The sequence below is a fragment of the Chiloscyllium plagiosum genome, unplaced genomic scaffold (assembly GCF_037043375.1).
Source record: "Chiloscyllium plagiosum isolate Xiang-an unplaced genomic scaffold, Cpla_swu_hap1 HiC_scaffold_18, whole genome shotgun sequence".
NCBI lineage: Eukaryota > Metazoa > Chordata > Chondrichthyes > Orectolobiformes > Hemiscylliidae > Chiloscyllium > Chiloscyllium plagiosum.
The window spans coordinates 85,072,398-85,091,525 of NW_028270156.1; positions in this window are offsets into that span (position 1 = coordinate 85,072,398).

Consider the following 19,128-nt stretch of genomic DNA (forward strand, 5'->3'; position numbering starts at 1 on the left):
TAACTGCATTCATATAGTCAATAAATCCAACTTCAATGATTGATTCAGTGAAACAAACGGTTTTCATAGATTCAATGAAGCAAACGTAATTTATTTATTTAATGAATCCAACAGCATTCATTCATGCAATGAATGAGCCGGCAATCATTCATTCAATGAAACACACTGGTCGTGCTATTCCAATGAGTAGAGATAATTCATTCAGTCAATGAAACAAACTTTACTCATTTAGTTAACGAACAATACTGATTAACTCCTTTATTTAGTGAATCAAACGGCACTCTTACATTCAATGAAACACACTGCATGTTTTAATTCAATGATTGGAGATTTTGTCATTCATTCATTGCCACATGCTAAACGGATTCATTCAAAGAAACAAACTGCATGCATTCATTCAATGAAAATGACTGCACTTGTTAATTCAAAGAGGAGAGCTCTCTCATTCATTCATAGTGTCAAGCTTAACTCAAACATTCAATGAAACTAACTGCACGTTTTAATGTAACGGGAAGAGCTTCTCGCATTTATACAAAACCTTGAAATTAATACTTTCATTCAATCAAACTAACTGCATTCATGTAGTCAATAAATCCATCTTCAATCATTGAAACAATTGCTCAAACGGTTTTCATAGTTTCAATGAAGCAAACGTAATTTATTTATTTAATGAATCCAACAGCATTCATTCATTCAATGAATCAGCCGGCAATCATTCATTCACTGAAACACACTGAACATGCTATTCCAATGAGTAGAGACAAATCATTCAGTCAATGAAACAAACTTTATTCATTTAGTTCGTGAAACAAACTGCACACTTTATTTCAAAGAAACACACGGCATGTGTTAATTCAATGAGTAGATCTTTTGCCATTTATTCAATACCACCAGCTGAACGCATTCATTCACTGCAACAAACTGCACATGTTCATTCAATGTGTAGAACTTCTCACAATCATTTAAAGTTTCAAACATAATTCATTCATTCAATGGAACAATCTGCATTTGTAATTAGACGAGTAAACATTCTGTCGTATACTAAATGTTTCTAAATTAACAGTTTAAAAACTGCATCGTTGTATTAAAGTCAAATAATTGATTCAATGCATCAAACGGTATTCATTGATTCAACGAAATAAATTAACTCTTTTATTTAGTGAATCAACGATACTCACTGCTTGTGTTAATTCAATGACTAGATCTTTTGCCATTCATTCATCGCCACATGCTAAACGCATTCATTCAATGAAAGAAACTGCACTTGTTAATTCAAAGAGTAGAGCGTCTCTCCTTCATTCATAGTGTTAAACTTAACAGATTCATTCAATGAACAAACTGCACGTTAGAATGTAACGAGAAGAGCTTCTCTAATTTATACAAAACCTCGAACTTTACGCTTTCATTCAATCAAACTAACTGCATTCATATAGTCAATAAATCCAACTTCAATGATTGATTCAGTGAAACAAACGGTTTTCATAGATTCAATGAAGCAAACGTAATTTATTTATTTAATGAATCCAACAGCATTCATTCATGCAATGAATGAGCCGGCAATCATTCATTCAATGAAACACACTGGTCGTGCTATTCCAATGAGTAGAGATAATTCATTCAGTCAATGAAACAAACTTTACTCATTTAGTTAACGAACAATACTGATTAACTCCTTTATTTAGTGAATCAAACGGCACTCTTACATTCAATGAAACACACTGCATGTTTTAATTCAATGATTGGAGATTTTGTCATTCATTCATTGCCACATGCTAAACGGATTCATTCAAAGAAACAAACTGCATGCATTCATTCAATGAAAATGACTGCACTTGTTAATTCAAAGAGGAGAGCTCTCTCATTCATTCATAGTGTCAAGCTTAACTCAAACATTCAATGAAACTAACTGCACGTTTTAATGTAACGGGAAGAGCTTCTCGCATTTATACAAAACCTTGAAATTAATACTTTCATTCAATCAAACTAACTGCATTCATGTAGTCAATAAATCCATCTTCAATCATTGAAACAATTGCTCAAACGGTTTTCATAGTTTCAATGAAGCAAACGTAATTTATTTATTTAATGAATCCAACAGCATTCATTCATTCAATGAATCAGCCGGCAATCATTCATTCACTGAAACACACTGAACATGCTATTCCAATGAGTAGAGACAAATCATTCAGTCAATGAAACAAACTTTATTCATTTAGTTCGTGAAACAAACTGCACACTTTATTTCAAAGAAACACACGGCATGTGTTAATTCAATGAGTAGATCTTTTGCCATTTATTCAATACCACCAGCTGAACGCATTCATTCACTGCAACAAACTGCACATGTTCATTCAATGTGTAGAACTTCTCACAATCATTTAAAGTTTCAAACATAATTCATTCATTCAGTGGAACAATCTGCATTTGTAATTAGACGAGTAAACATTCTGTCGTATACTAAATGTTTCTAAATTAACAGTTGACAAACTGCATCGTTGTATTAAAGTCAAATAATTGATTCAATGCATCAAACGGTATTCATTGATTCAACGAAATAAATTAACTCTTTTATTTAGTGAATCAACGATACTCACTGCTTGTGTTAATTCAATGACTAGATATTTTGCCATTCATTCATCGCCACATGCTAAACGCATTCATTCAATGAAAGAAACTGCACTTGTTAATTCAAAGAGTAGAGCGTCTCTCCTTCATTCATAGTGTTAAACTTAACAGATTCATTCAATGAACAAACTGCACGTTAGAATGTAACGAGAAGAGCTTCTCTAATTTATACAAAACCTCGAACTTTACGCTTTCATTCAATCAAACTAACTGCATTCATATAGTCAATAAATCCAACTTCAATGATTGATTCAGTGAAACAAACGGTTTTCATAGATTCAATGAAACAAACGTAATTTATTTATTTAATGAATCCAACAGCATTCATTCATGCAATGAATGAGCCGGCAATCATTCATTCAATGAAACACACTGAACATGCTATTCCAATGAGTAGAGACAAATCATTCAGTCAATGAAACAAACTTTATTCATTTAGTTCGTGAAACAAACTGCACACTTTATTTCAAAGAAACACACGGCATGTGTTAATTCAATGAGTAGATCTTTTGCCATTTATTCAATTCCACCAGCTGAACGCATTCATTCACTGCAACAAACTGCACATGTTCATTCAATGTGTAGAACTTCTCTCAATCATTTAAAGTTTCAAACATAATTCATTCATTCAATGGAACAATCTGCATTTGTAATTAGACGAGTAAACATTCTGTCGTATACTAAATGTTTCTAAATTAACAGTTTACAAACTGCATCGTTGTATTAAAGTCACATAATTGATTCAATGCATCAAACGGTACTCATTGATTCAACGAAATAAATTAACTCTTTTATTTAGTGAATCAACGATACTCACTGCTTGTGTTAATTCAATGAGTAGATCTTTTGCCATTTATTCAATACCACCAGCTGAACGCATTCATTCACTGCAACAAACTGCACATGTTCATTCAATGTGTAGAACTTCTCTCAATCATTTAAAGTTTCAAACATAATTCATTCATTCAATGGAACAATCTGCATTTGTAATTAGACGAGTAAACATTCTGTCGTATACTAAATGTTTCTAAATTAACAGTTGACAAACTGCATCGTTGTATTAAAGTCAAATAATTGATTCAATGCATCAAACGGTATTCATTGATTCAACGAAATAAATTAACTCTTTTATTTAGTGAATCAACGGTACTCACTGCTTGTGTTAATTCAATGACTAGATCTTTTGCCATTCATTCATCGCCACATGCTAAACGCATTCATTCAATGAAAGAAACTGCACTTGTTAATTCAAAGAGTAGAGCGTCTCTCCTTCATTCATAGTGTTAAACTTAACAGATTCATTCAATGAACAAACTGCACGTTAGAATGTAACGAGAAGAGCTTCTCTAATTTATACAAAACCTCGAACTTTACGCTTTCATTCAATCAAACTAACTGCATTCATATAGTCAATAAATCCAACTTCAATGATTGATTCAGTGAAACAAACGGCTTTCATAGATTCAATGAAGCAAACGTAATTTATTTATTTAATGAATCCAACAGCATTCATTCATGCAATGAATGAGCCGGCAATCATTCATTCAATGAAACACACTGGTCGTGCTATTCCAATGAGTAGAGATAATTCATTCAGTCAATGAAACAAACTTTACTCATTTAGTTAACGAACAATACTGATTAACTCCTTTATTTAGTGAATCAAACGGCACTCTTACATTCAATGAAACACACTGCATGTTTTAATTCAATGATTGGAGATTTTGTCATTCATTCATTGCCACATGCTAAACGGATTCATTCAAAGAAACAAACTGCATGCATTCATTCAATGAAAATGACTGCACTTGTTAATTCAAAGAGGAGAGCTCTCTCATTCATTCATAGTGTCAAGCCTAACTCAAACATTCAATGAAACTAACTGCACGTTTTAATGTAACGGGAAGAGCTTCTCGCATTTATAGAAAACCTTGAAATTAATACTTTCATTCAATCAAACTAACTGCATTCATGTAGTCAATAAATCCATCTTCAATCATTGAAACAATTGCTCAAACGGTTTTCATAGTTTCAATGAAGCAAACGTAATTTATTTATTTAATGAATCCAACAGCATTCATTCATTCAATGAATCAGCCGGCAATCATTCATTCACTGAAACACACTGAACATGCTATTCCAATGAGTAGAGACAAATCATTCAGTCAATGAAACAAACTTTATTCATTTAGTTCGTGAAACAAACTGCACACTTTATTTCAAAGAAACACACGGCATGTGTTAATTCAATGAGTAGATCTTTTGCCATTTATTCTATACCACCAGCCGAACGCATTCATTCACTGCAACAAACTGCACATGTTCATTCAATGTGTAGAACTTCTCTCAATCATTTAAAGTTTCAAACATAATTCAATCATTCAATGGAACAATCTGCATTTGTAATTAGACGAGTAAACATTCTGTCGTATACTAAATGTTTCTAAATTAACAGTTGACAAACTGCATCGTTGTATTAAAGTCAAATAATTGATTCAATGCATCAAACGGTATTCATTGATTCAACGAAATAAATTAACTCTTTTATTTAGTGAATCAACGATACTCACTATTTGTGTTAATTCAATGACTAGATCTTTTGCCATTCATTCATCGCCACATGCTAAACGCATTCATTCAATGAAAGAAACTGCACTTGTTAATTCAAAGAGTAGAGCGTCTCTCCTTCATTCATAGTGTTAAACTTAACAGATTCATTCAATGAACAAACTGCACGTTAGAATGTAACGAGAAGAGCTTCTCTAATTTATACAAAACCTCGAACTTTACGCTTTCATTCAATCAAACTAACTGCATTCATATAGTCAATAAATCCAACTTCAATGATTGATTCAGTGAAACAAACGGTTTTCATAGATTCACTGAAGCAAACGTAATTTATTTATTTAATGAATCCAACAGCATTCATTCATGCAATGAATGAGCCGGCAATCATTCATTCAATGAAACACACTGGTCGTGCTATTCCAAAGAGTAGAGATAATTCATTCAGTCAATGAAACAAACTTTACTCATTTAGTTAACGAACAATACTGATTAACTCCTTTATTTAGTGAATCAAACGGCACTCTTACATTCAATGAAACACACTGCATGTTTTAATTCAATGATTGGAGATTTTGTCATTCATTCATTGCCACATGCTAACCGGATTCATTCAAAGAAACAAACTGCATGCATTCATTCAATGAAAATGACTGCACTTGTTCCTTCAAAGAGGAGAGCTCTCTCATTCATTCATAGTGTCAAGCTTAACTCAAACATTCAATGAAACTAACTGCACGTTTTAATGTAACGGGAAGAGCTTCTCGCATTTATACAAAACCTTGAAATTAATACTTTCATTCAATCAAACTAACTGCATTCCTGTAGTCAATAAATCCATCTTCAATCATTGAAACAATTGCTCAAACGGTTTTCCTAGTTTCAATGAAGCAAACGTAATTTATTTATTTAATGAATCCAACAGCATTCATTCATTCAATGAATCAGCCGGCAATCATTCATTCACTGAAACACACTGAACATGCTATTCCAATGAGTAGAGACAAATCATTCAGTCAATGAAACAAACATTATTAATTTAGTTCGTGAAACAAACTGCACACTTTATTTCAAAGAAACACACGGCATGTGTTAATTCAATGAGTAGATCTTTTGCCATTTATTCAATACCACCAGCTGAACGCATTCATTCACTGCAACAAACTGCACATGTTCATTCAATGTGTAGAACTTCTCTCAATCATTTAAAGTTTCAAACATAATTCATTCATTCAATGGAACAATCTGCATTTGTAATTAGACGAGTAAACATTCTGTCGTATACTAAATGTTTCTAAATTAACAGTTTACAAACTGCATCGTTGTATTAAAGTCAAATAATTGATTCAATGCATCAAACGGTATTCATTGATTCAACGAAATAAATTAACTCTTTTATTTAGTGAATCAACGATACTCACTGCTTGTGTTAATTCAATGACTAGATCTTTTGCCATTCATTCATCGCCACATGCTAAACGCATTCATTCAAAGAAAGAAACTGCACTTGTTAATTCAAACAGTAGAGCGTCTCTCCTTCATTCATAGTGTTAAACTTAACAGATTCATTCAAAGAACAAACTGCACGTTAGAATGTAACGAGAAGAGCTTCTCTAATTTATACAAAACCTCGAACTTTACGCTTTCATTCAATCAAACTAACTGCATTCATATAGTCAATAAATCCAACTTCAATGATTGATTCAGTGAAACAAACGGTTTTCATAGATTCAATGAAGCAAACGTAATTTATTTATTTAATGAATCCAACAGCATTCATTCATTCAATGAATCAGCCGGCAATCATTCATTCACTGAAACACACTGAACATGCTATTCCAATGAGTAGAGACAAATCATTCAGTCAATGAAACAAACTTTATTCATTTAGTTCGTGAAACAAACTGCACACTTTATTTCAAAGAAACACACGGCATGTGTTAATTCAATGAGTAGATCTTTTGCCATTTATTCAATACCACCAGCTGAACACATTCATTCACTGCAACAAACTGCACATGATTCAATGAAACAAACGGTTTTCATAGATTCAATGAAGCAAACGTAATTTATTTATTTAATGAATCCAACAGCATTCATTCATGCAATGAATGAGCCGGCAATCATTCATTCAATGAAACACACTGGTCGTGCTATTCCAAAGAGTAGAGATAATTCATTCAGTCAATGAAACAAACTTTACTCATTTAGTTAACGAACAATACTGATTAACTCCTTTATTTAGTGAATCAAACGGCACTCTTACATTCAATGAAACACACTGCATGTTTTAATTCAATGATTGGAGATTTTGTCATTCATTCATTGCCACATGCTAAACGGATTCATTCAAAGAAACAAACTGCATGCATTCATTCAATGAAAATGACTGCACTTGTTAATTCAAAGAGGAGAGCTCTCTCATTCATTCATAGTGTCAAGCTTAACTCAAACATTCAATGAAACTAACTGCACGTTTTAATGTAACGGGAAGAGCTTCTCGCATTTATACAAAACCTTGAAATTAATACTTTCATTCAATCAAACTAACTGCATTCATGTAGTCAATAAATCCATCTTCAATCATTGAAACAATTGCTCAAACGGTTTTCATAGTTTCAATGAAGCAAACGTAATTTATTTATTTAATGAATCCAACAGCATTCATTCATTCAATGAATCAGCCGGCAATCATTCATTCACTGAAACACACTGAACATGCTATTCCAATGAGTAGAGACAAATCATTCAGTCAATGAAACAAACTTTATTCATTTAGTTCGTGAAACAAACTGCACACTTTATTTCAAAGAAACACACGGCATGTGTTAATTCAATGAGTAGATCTTTTGCCATTTATTCAATTCCACCAGCTGAACGCATTCATTCACTGCAACAAACTGCACATGTTCATTCAATGTGTAGAACGTCTCTCAATCATTTAAAGTTTCAAACATAATTCATTCATTCAATGGAACAATCTGCATTTGTAATTAGACGAGTAAACATTCTGTCGTATACTAAATGTTTCTAAATTAACAGTTTACAAACTGCATCGTTGTATTAAAGTCAAATAATTGATTCAATGCATCAAACGGTATTCATTGATTCAACGAAATAAATTAACTCTTTTATTTAGTGAATCAACGATACTCACTGCTTGTGTTAATTCAATGACTAGATCTTTTGCAATTCATTCATCGCCACATGCTAAACGCATTCATTCAATGAAAGAAACTGCACTTGTTAATTCAAAGAGTAGAGCGTCTCTCCTTCATTCATAGTGTTAAACTTAACAGATTCATTCAATGAACAAACTGCACGTTAGAATGTAACGAGAAGAGCTTCTCTAATTTATACAAAACCTCGAACTTTACGCTTTCATTCAATCAAACTAACTGCATTCATATAGTCAATAAATCCAACTTCAATGATTGATTCAGTGAAACAAACGGTTTTCATAGATTCAATGAAGCAAACGTAATTTATTTATTTAATGAATCCAACAGCATTCATTCATGCAATGAATGAGCCGGCAATCATTCATTCAATGAAACACACTGGTCGTGCTATTCCAATGAGTAGAGATAATTCATTCAGTCAATGAAACAAACTTTACTCATTTAGTTAACGAACAATACTGATTAACTCCTTTATTTAGTGAATCAAACGGCACTCTTACATTAAATGAAACACACTGCATGTTTTAATTCAATGATTGGAGATTTTGTCATTCATTCATTGCCACATGCTAAACGGATTCATTCAAAGAAACAAACTGCATGCATTCATTCAATGAAAATGACTGCACTTGTTAATTCAAAGAGGAGAGCTCTCTCATTCATTCATAGTGTCAAGCTTAACTCAAACATTCAATGAAACTAACTGCACGTTTTAATGTAACGGGAAGAGCTTCTCGCATTTATACAAAACCTTGAAATTAATACTTTCATTCAATCAAACTAACTGCATTCATGTAGTCAATAAATCCATCTTCAATCATTGAAACAATTGCTCAAACGGTTTTCATAGTTTCAATGAAGCAAACGTAATTTATTTATTTAATGAATCCAACAGCATTCATTCATTCAATGAATCAGCCGGCAATCATTCATTCACTGAAACACACTGAACATGCTATTCCAATGAGTAGAGACAAATCATTCAGTCAATGAAACAAACTTTATTCATTTAGTTCGTGAAACAAACTGCACACTTTATTTCAAAGAAACACACGGCATGTGTTAATTCAATGAGTAGATCTTTTGCCATTTATTCAAAACCACCAGCTGAACGCATTCATTCACTGCAACAAACTGCACATGTTCATTCAATGTGTAGAACTTCTCACAATCATTTAAAGTTTCAAACATAATTCATTCATTCAATGGAACAATCTGCATTTGTAATTAGACGAGTAAACATTCTGTCGTATACTAAATGTTTCTAAATTAACAGTTTAAAAACTGCATCGTTGTATTAAAGTCAAATAATTGATTCAATGCATCAAACGGTATTCATTGATTCAACGAAATAAATTAACTCTTTTATTTAGTGAATCAACGATACTCACTGCTTGTGGTAATTCAATGACTAGATCTTTTGCCATTCATTCATCGCCACATGCTAAACGCATTCATTCAATGAAAGAAACTGCACTTGTTAATTCAAAGAGTAGAGCGTCTCTCCTTCATTCATAGTGTTAAACTTAACAGATTCATTCAATGAACAAACTGCACGTTAGAATGTAACGAGAAGAGCTTCTCTAATTTATACAAAACCTCGAACTTTACGCTTTCATTCAATCAAACTAACTGCATTCGTATAGTCAATAAATCCAACTTCAATGATTGATTCAGTGAAACAAACGGTTTTCATAGATTCAATGAAGCAAACGTAATTTATTTATTTAATGAATCCAACAGCATTCATTCATGCAATGAATGAGCCGGCAATCATTCATTCAATGAAACACACTGGTCGTGCTATTCCAATGAGTAGAGATAATTCATTCAGTCAATGAAACAAACTTTACTCATTTAGTTAACGAACAATACTGATTAACTCCTTTATTTAGTGAATCAAACGGCACTCTTACATTCAATGAAACACACTGCATGTTTTAATTCAATGATTGGAGATTTTGTCATTCATTCATTGCCACATGCTAAACGGATTCATTCAAAGAAACAAACTGCATGCATTCATTCAATGAAAATGACTGCACTTGTTAATTCAAAGAGGAGAGCTCTCTCATTCATTCATAGTGTCAAGCTTAACTCAAACATTCAATGAAACTAACTGCACGTTTTAATGTAACGGGAAGAGCTTCTCGCATTTATACAAAACCTTGAAATTAATACTTTCATTCAATCAAACTAACTGCATTCATGTAGTCAATAAATCCATCTTCAATCATTGAAACAATTGCTCAAACGGTTTTCATAGTTTCAATGAAGCAAACGTAATTTATTTATTTAATGAATCCAACAGCATTCATTCATTCAATGAATCAGCCGGCAATCATTCATTCACTGAAACACACTGAACATGCTATTCCAATGAGTAGAGACAAATCATTCAGTCAATGAAACAAACTTTATTCATTTAGTTCGTGAAACAAACTGCACACTTTATTTCAAAGAAACACACGGCATGTGTTAATTCAATGAGTAGATCTTTTGCCATTTATTCAATACCACCAGCTGAACGCATTCATTCACTGCAACAAACGGCACATGTTCATTCAATGTGTAGAACTTCTCACAATCATTTAAAGTTTCAAACATAATTCATTCATTCAATGGAACAATCTGCATTTGTAATTAGACGAGTAAACATTCTGTCGTATACTAAATGTTTCTAAATTAACAGTTGACAAACTGCATCGTTGTATTAAAGTCAAATAATTGATTCAATGCATCAAACGGTATTCATTGATTCAACGAAATAAATTAACTCTTTTATTTAGTGAATCAACGATACTCACTGCTTGTGTTAATTCAATGACTAGATCTTTTGCCATTCATTCATCGCCACATGCTAAACGCATTCATTCAATGAAAGAAACTGCACTTGTTAATTCAAAGAGTAGAGCGTCTCTCCTTCATTCATAGTGTTAAACTTAACAGATTCATTCAATGAACAAACTGCACGTTAGAATGTAACGAGAAGAGCTTCTCTAATTTATACAAAACCTCGAACTTTACGCTTTCATTCAATCAAACTAACTGCATTCATATAGTCAATAAATCCAACTTCAATGATTGATTCAGTGAAACAAACGGTTTTCAAAGATTCAATGAAGCAAACGTAATTTATTTATTTAATGAATCCAACAGCATTCATTCATGCAATGAATGAGCCGGCAATCATTCATTCAATGAAACACACTGAACATGCTATTCCAATGAGTAGAGACAAATCATTCAGTCAATGAAACAAACTTTATTCATTTAGTTCGTGAAACAAACTGCACACTTTATTTCAAAGAAACACACGGCATGTGTTAATTCAATGAGTAGATCTTTTGCCATTTATTCAATACCACCAGCTGAACGCATTCATTCACTGCAACAAACTGCACATGTTCATTCAATGTGTAGAACTTCTCTCAATCATTTAAAGTTTCAAACATAATTCATTCATTCAATGGAACAATCTGCATTTGTAATTAGACGAGTAAACATTCTGTCGTATACTAAATGTTTCTAAATTAACAGTTTACAAACTGCATCGTTGTATTAAAGTCACATAATTGATTCAATGCATCAAACGGTATTCATTGATTCAACGAAATAAATTAACTCTTTTATTTAGTGAATCAACGATACTCACTGCTTGTGTTAATTCAATGACTAGATCTTTTCCCATTCATTCCTCGCCACATGCTAAACGCATTCATTCACTGCAACAAACTGCACATGTTCATTCAATGTGTAGAACATCTCACAATCATTTAAAGTTTCAAACATAATTCATTCATTCAATGGAACAATCTGCATTTGTAATTAGACGAGTAAACATTCTGTCGTATACTAAATGTTTCTAAATTAACAGTTTACAAACTGCATCGTTGTATTAAAGTCAAATAATTGATTCAATGCATCAAACGGTATTCATTGATTCAACGAAATAAATTAACTCTTTTATTTAGTGAATCAACGATACTCACTGCTTGTGTTAATTCAATGACTAGATCTTTTGCCATTCATTCATCGCCACATGCTAAACGCATTCATTCAATGAAAGAAACTGCACTTGTTAATTCAAAGAGTAGAGCGTCTCTCCTTCATTCATAGTGTTAAACTTAACAGATTCATTCAATGAACAAACTGCACGTTAGAATGTAACGAGAAGAGCTTCTCTAATTTATACAAAACCTCGAACTTTACGCTTTCATTCAATCAAACTAACTGCATTCATATAGTCAATAAATCCAACTTCAATGATTGATTCAGTGAAACAAACGGTTTTCATAGATTCAATGAAGCAAACGTAATTTATTTATTTAATGAATCCAACAGCATTCATTCATGCAATGAATGAGCCGGCAATCATTCATTCAATGAAACACACTGGTCGTGCTATTCCAATGAGTAGAGATAATTCATTCAGTCAATGAAACAAACTTTACTCATTTAGTTAACGAACAATACTGATTAACTCCTTTATTTAGTGAATCAAACGGCACTCTTACATTCAATGAAACACACTGCATGTTTTAATTCAATGATTGGAGATTTTGTCATTCATTCATTGCCACATGCTAAACGGATTCATTCAAAGAAACAAACTGCATGCATTCATTCAATGAAAATGACTGCACTTGTTAATTCAAAGAGGAGAGCTCTCTCCTTCATTCATAGTGTTAAACTTAACAGATTCATTCAATGAACTAACTGCACGTTAGAATGTAACAGGAAGAGCTTCTCTAATTTATACAAAACCTCTAACTTTACGCTTTCATTCAATCAAACTAACTGCATTCATATAGTCAATAAATCCAACTTCAATGATTGATTCAGTGAAACAAACGGTTTTCATAGATTCAATGAAGCAAACGTAATTTATTTATTTAATGAATCCAACAGCATTCATTCATGCAATGAATGAGCCGGCAATCATTCATTCAATGAAACACACTGAACATGCTATTCCAATGAGTAGAGACAAATCAATGAAACAAACTTTATTCATTTAGTTCGTGAAACAAACTGCACACTTTATTTCAAAGAAACACACGGCATGTGTTAATTCAATGAGTAGATCTTTTGCCATTTATTCAATACCACCAGCTGAACGCATTCATTCACTGCAACAAACTGCACATGTTCATTCAATGTGTAGGACTTCTCTCAATCATTTAAAGTTTCAAACATAATTCATTCATTCAATGGAACAATCTGCATTTGTAATTAGACGAGTAAACATTCTGTCGTATACTAAATGTTTCTAAATTAACAGTTTACAAACTGCATCGTTGTATTAAAGTCAAATAATTGATTCAATGCATCAAACGGTATTCATTGATTCAACGAAATAAATTAACTCTTTTATTTAGTGAATCAACGATACTCACTGCTTGTGTTAATTCAATGACTAGATCTTTTGCCATTCATTCATCGCCACATGCTAAACGCATTCATTCAATGAAAGAAACTGCACTTGTTAATTCAAAGAGTAGAGCGTCTCTCCTTCATTCATAGTATTAAACTTAACAGATTCATTCAATGAACAAACTGCACGTTAGAATGTAACGAGAAGAGCTTCTCTAATTTATACAAAACCTCGAACTTTACGCTTTCATTCAATCAAACTAACTGCATTCATATAGTCAATAAATCCAACTTCAATGATTGATTCAGTGAAACAAACGGTTTTCATAGATTCAATGAAGCAAACGTAATTTATTTATTTAATGAATCCAACAGCATTCATTCATGCAATGAATGAGCCGGCAATCATTCATTCAATGAAACACACTGGTCGTGCTATTCCAATGAGTAGAGATAATTCATTCAGTCAATGAAACAAACTTTACTCATTTAGTTAACGAACAATACTGATTAACTCCTTTATTTAGTGAATCAAACGGCACTCTTACATTCAATGAAACACACTGCATGTTTTAATTCAATGATTGGAGATTTTGTCATTCATTCATTGCCACATGCTAAACGGATTCATTCAAAGAAACAAACTGCATGCATTCATTCAATGAAAATGACTGCACTTGTTAATTCAAAGAGGAGAGCTCTCTCATTCATTCATAGTGTCAAGCTTAACTCAAACATTCAATGAAACTAACTGCACGTTTTAATGTAACGGGAAGAGCTTCTCGCATTTATACAAAACCTTGAAATTAATACTTTCATTCAATCAAACTAACTGCATTCATGTAGTCAATAAATCCATCTTCAATCATTGAAACAATTGCTCAAACGGTTTTCATAGTTTCAATGAAGCAAACGTAATTTATTTATTTAATGAATCCAACAGCATTCATTCATTCAATGAATCAGCCGGCAATCATTCATTCACTGAAACACACTGAACATGCTATTCCAATGAGTAGAGACAAATCATTCAGTCAATGAAACAAACTTTATTCATTTAGTTCGTGAAACAAACTGCACACTTTATTTCAAAGAAACACACGGCATGTGTTAATTCAATGAGTAGATCTTTTGCCATTTATTCAATACCACCAGCTGAACGCATTCATTCACTGCAACAAACTGCACATGTTCATTCAATGTGTAGAACTTCTCACAATCATTTAAAGTTTCAAACATAATTCATTCATTCAATGGAACAATCTGCATTTGTAATTAGACGAGTAAACATTCTGTCGTATACTAAATGTTTCTAAATTAACAGTTTACAAACTGCATCGTTGTATTAAAGTCAAATAATTGATTCAATGCATCAAACGGTATTCATTGATTCAACGAAATAAATTAACTCTTTTATTTAGTGAATCAACGATACTCACTGCTTGTGTTAATTCAATGACTAGATCTTTTGCCATTCATTCATCGCCACATGCTAAACACATTCATTCAATGAAAGAAACTGCACTTGTTAATTCAAAGAGTAGAGCGTCTCTCCTTCATTCATAGTGTTAAACTTAACAGATTCATTCAATGAACAAACTGCACGTTAGAATGTAACGAGAAGAGCTTCTCTAATTTATACAAAACCTCGAACTTTACGCTTTCATTCAATCAAACTAACTGCATTCATATAGTCAATAAATCCAACTTCAATGATTGATTCAGTGAAACAAACGGTTTTCATAGATTCAATGAAGCAAACGTAATTTATTTATTTAATGAATCCAACAGCATTCATTCATGCAATGAATGAGCCGGCAATCATTCATTCAATGAAACACACTGGTCGTGCTATTCCAAAGAGTAGAGATAATTCATTCAGTCAATGAAACAAACTTTACTCATTTAGTTAACGAACAATACTGATTAACTCCTTTATTTAGTGAATCAAACGGCACTCTTACATTCAATGAAACACACTGCATGTTTTAATTCAATGATTGGAGATTTTGTCATTCATTCATTGCCACATGCTAAACGGATTCATTCAAAGAAACAAACTGCATGCATTCATTCAATGAAAATGACTGCACTTGTTAATTCAAAGAGGAGAGCTCTCTCATTCATTCATAGTGTCAAGCTTAACTCAAACATTCAATGAAACTAACTGCACGTTTTAATGTAACGGGAAGAGCTTCTCGCATTTATACAAAACCTTGAAATTTATACTTTCATTCAATCAAACTAACTGCATTCATGTAGTCAATAAATCCATCTTCAATCATTGAAACAATTGCTCAAACGGTTTTCATAGTTTCAATGAAGCAAACGTAATTTATTTATTTAATGAATCCAACAGCATTCATTCATTCAATGAATCAGCCGGCAATCATTCATTCACTGAAACACACTGAACATGCTATTCCAATGAGTAGAGACAAATCATTCAGTCAATGAAACAAACTTTACTCATTTAGTTCGCGAAACAAACTGCACACTTTATTTCAAAGAAACACACGGCATGTGTTAATTCAATGAGTAGATCTTTTGCCATGTATTCAATACCACCAGCTGAACGCATTCATTCACTGCAACAAACTGCACATGTTCATTCAATGTGTAGAACTTCTCACAATCATTTAAAGTTTCAAACATAATTCATTCATTCAATGGAACAATCTGCATTTGTAATTAGACGAGTAAACATTCTGTCGTATACTAAATGTTTCTAAATTAACAGTTTACAAACTGCATCGTTGTATTAAAGTCAAATAATTGATTCAATGCATCAAACGGTATTCATTGATTCAACGAAATAAATTAACTCTTTTATTTAGTGAATCAACGATACTCACTGCTTGTGTTAATTCAATGACTAGATCTTTTGCCATTCATTCATCGCCACATGCTAAACACATTCATTCAATGAAAGAAACTGCACTTGTTAATTCAAAGAGTAGAGCGTCTCTCCTTCATTCATAGTGTTAAACTTAACAGATTCATTCAATGAACAAACTGCACGTTAGAATGTAACGAGAAGAGCTTCTCTAATTTATACAAAACCTCGACTTTACGCTTTCATTCAATCAAACTAACTGCATTCATATAGTCAATAAATCCAACTTCAATGATTGATTCAGTGAAACAAACGGTTTTCATAGATTCAATGAAGCAAACGTAATTTATTTATTTAATGAATCCAACAGCATTCATTCATGCAATGAATGAGCCGGCAATCATTCATTCAATGAAACACACTGGTCGTGCTATTCCAATGAGTAGAGATAATTCATTCAGTCAATGAAACAAACTTTACTCATTTAGTTAACGAACAATACTGATTAACTCCTTTATTTAGTGAATCAAACGGCACTCTTACATTCAATGAAACACACTGCATGTTTTAATTCAATGATTGGAGATTTTGTCATTCATTCATTGCCACATGCTAAACGGATTCATTCAAAGAAACAAACTGCATGCATTCATTCAATGAAAATGACTGCACTTGTTAATTCAAAGAGGAGAGCTCTCTCATTCATTCATAGTGTCAAGCTTAACTCAAACATTCAATGAAACTAACTGCACGTTTTAATGTAACGGGAAGAGCTTCTCGCATTTATACAAAACCTTGAAATTAATACTTTCATTCAATCAAACTAACTGCATTCATGTAGTCAATAAATCCATCTTCAATCATTGAAACAATTGCTCAAACGGTTTTCATAGTTTCAATGAAGCAAACGTAATTTATTTATTTAATGAATCCAACAGCATTCATTCATTCAATGAATCAGCCGGCAATCATTCATTCACTGAAACACACTGAACATGCTATTCCAATGAGTAGAGACAAATCATTCAGTCAATGAAACAAACTTTATTCATTTAGTTCGTGAAACAAACTGCACACTTTATTTCAAAGAAACACACGGCATGTGTTAATTCAATGAGTAGATCTTTTGCCATTTATTCAATACCACCAGCTGAACGCATTCATTCACTGCAACAAACTGCACATGTTCATTCAATGTGTAGAACTTCTCACAATCATTTAAAGTTTCAAACATAATTCATTCATTCAATGGAACAATCTGCATTTGTAATTAGACGAGTAAACATTCTGTCGTATACTAAATGTTTCTAAATTAACAGTTTACAAACTGCATCGTTGTATTAAAGTCAAATAATTGATTCAATGCATCAAACGGTATTCATTGATTCAACGAAATAAATTAACTCTTTTATTTAGTGAATCAACGATACTCACTGCTTGTGTTAATTCAATGACTAGATCTTTTGCCATTCATTCATCGCCACATGCTAAACACATTCATTCAATGAAAGAAACTGCACTTGTTAATTCAAAGAGTAGAGCGTCTCTCCTTCATTCATAGTGTTAAACTTAACAGATTCATTCAATGAACAAACTGCACGTTAGAATGTAACGAGAAGAGCTTCTCTAATTTATACAAAACCTCGAACTTTACGCTTTCATTCAATCAAACTAACTGCATTCATATAGTCAATAAATCCAACTTCAATGATTGATTCAGTGAAACTAACGGTTTTCATAGATTCAATGAAGCAAACGTAATTTATTTATTTAATGAATCCAACAGCATTCATTCATGCAATGAATGAGCCGGCAATCATTCATTCAATGAAACACACTGGTCGTGCTATTCCAATGAGTAGAGATAATTCATTCAGTCAATGAAACAAACTTTACTCATTTAGTTAACGAACAATACTGATTAACTCCTTTATTTAGTGAATCAAACGGCACTCTTACATTCAATGAAACACACTGCATGTTTTAATTCAATGATTGGAGATTTTGTCATTCATTCATTGCCACATGCTAAACGGATTCATTCAAAGAAACAAACTGCATGCATTCATTCAATGAAAATGACTGCACTTGTTAAATCAAAGAGGAGAGCTCTCTCATTCATTCATAGTGTCAAGCTTAACTCAAACATTCAATGAAACTAACTGCACGTTTTAATGTAACGGGAAGAGCTTCTCGCATTTATACAAAACCTTGAAATTAATACTTTCATTCAATCAAACTAACTGCATTCATGTAGTCAATAAATCCATCTTCAATCATTGAAACAATTGCTCAAACGGTTTTCATAGTTTCAATGAAGCAAACGTAATTTATTTATTTAATGAATCCAACAGCATTCATTCATTCAATGAATCAGCCGGCAATCATTCATTCACTGAAACACACTGAACATGCTATTCCAATGAGTAGAGACAAATCATTCAGTCAATGAAACAAACTTTATTCATTTAGTTCGTGAAACAAACTGCACACTTTATTTCAAAGAAACACACGGCATGTGTTAATTCAATGAGTAGATCTTTT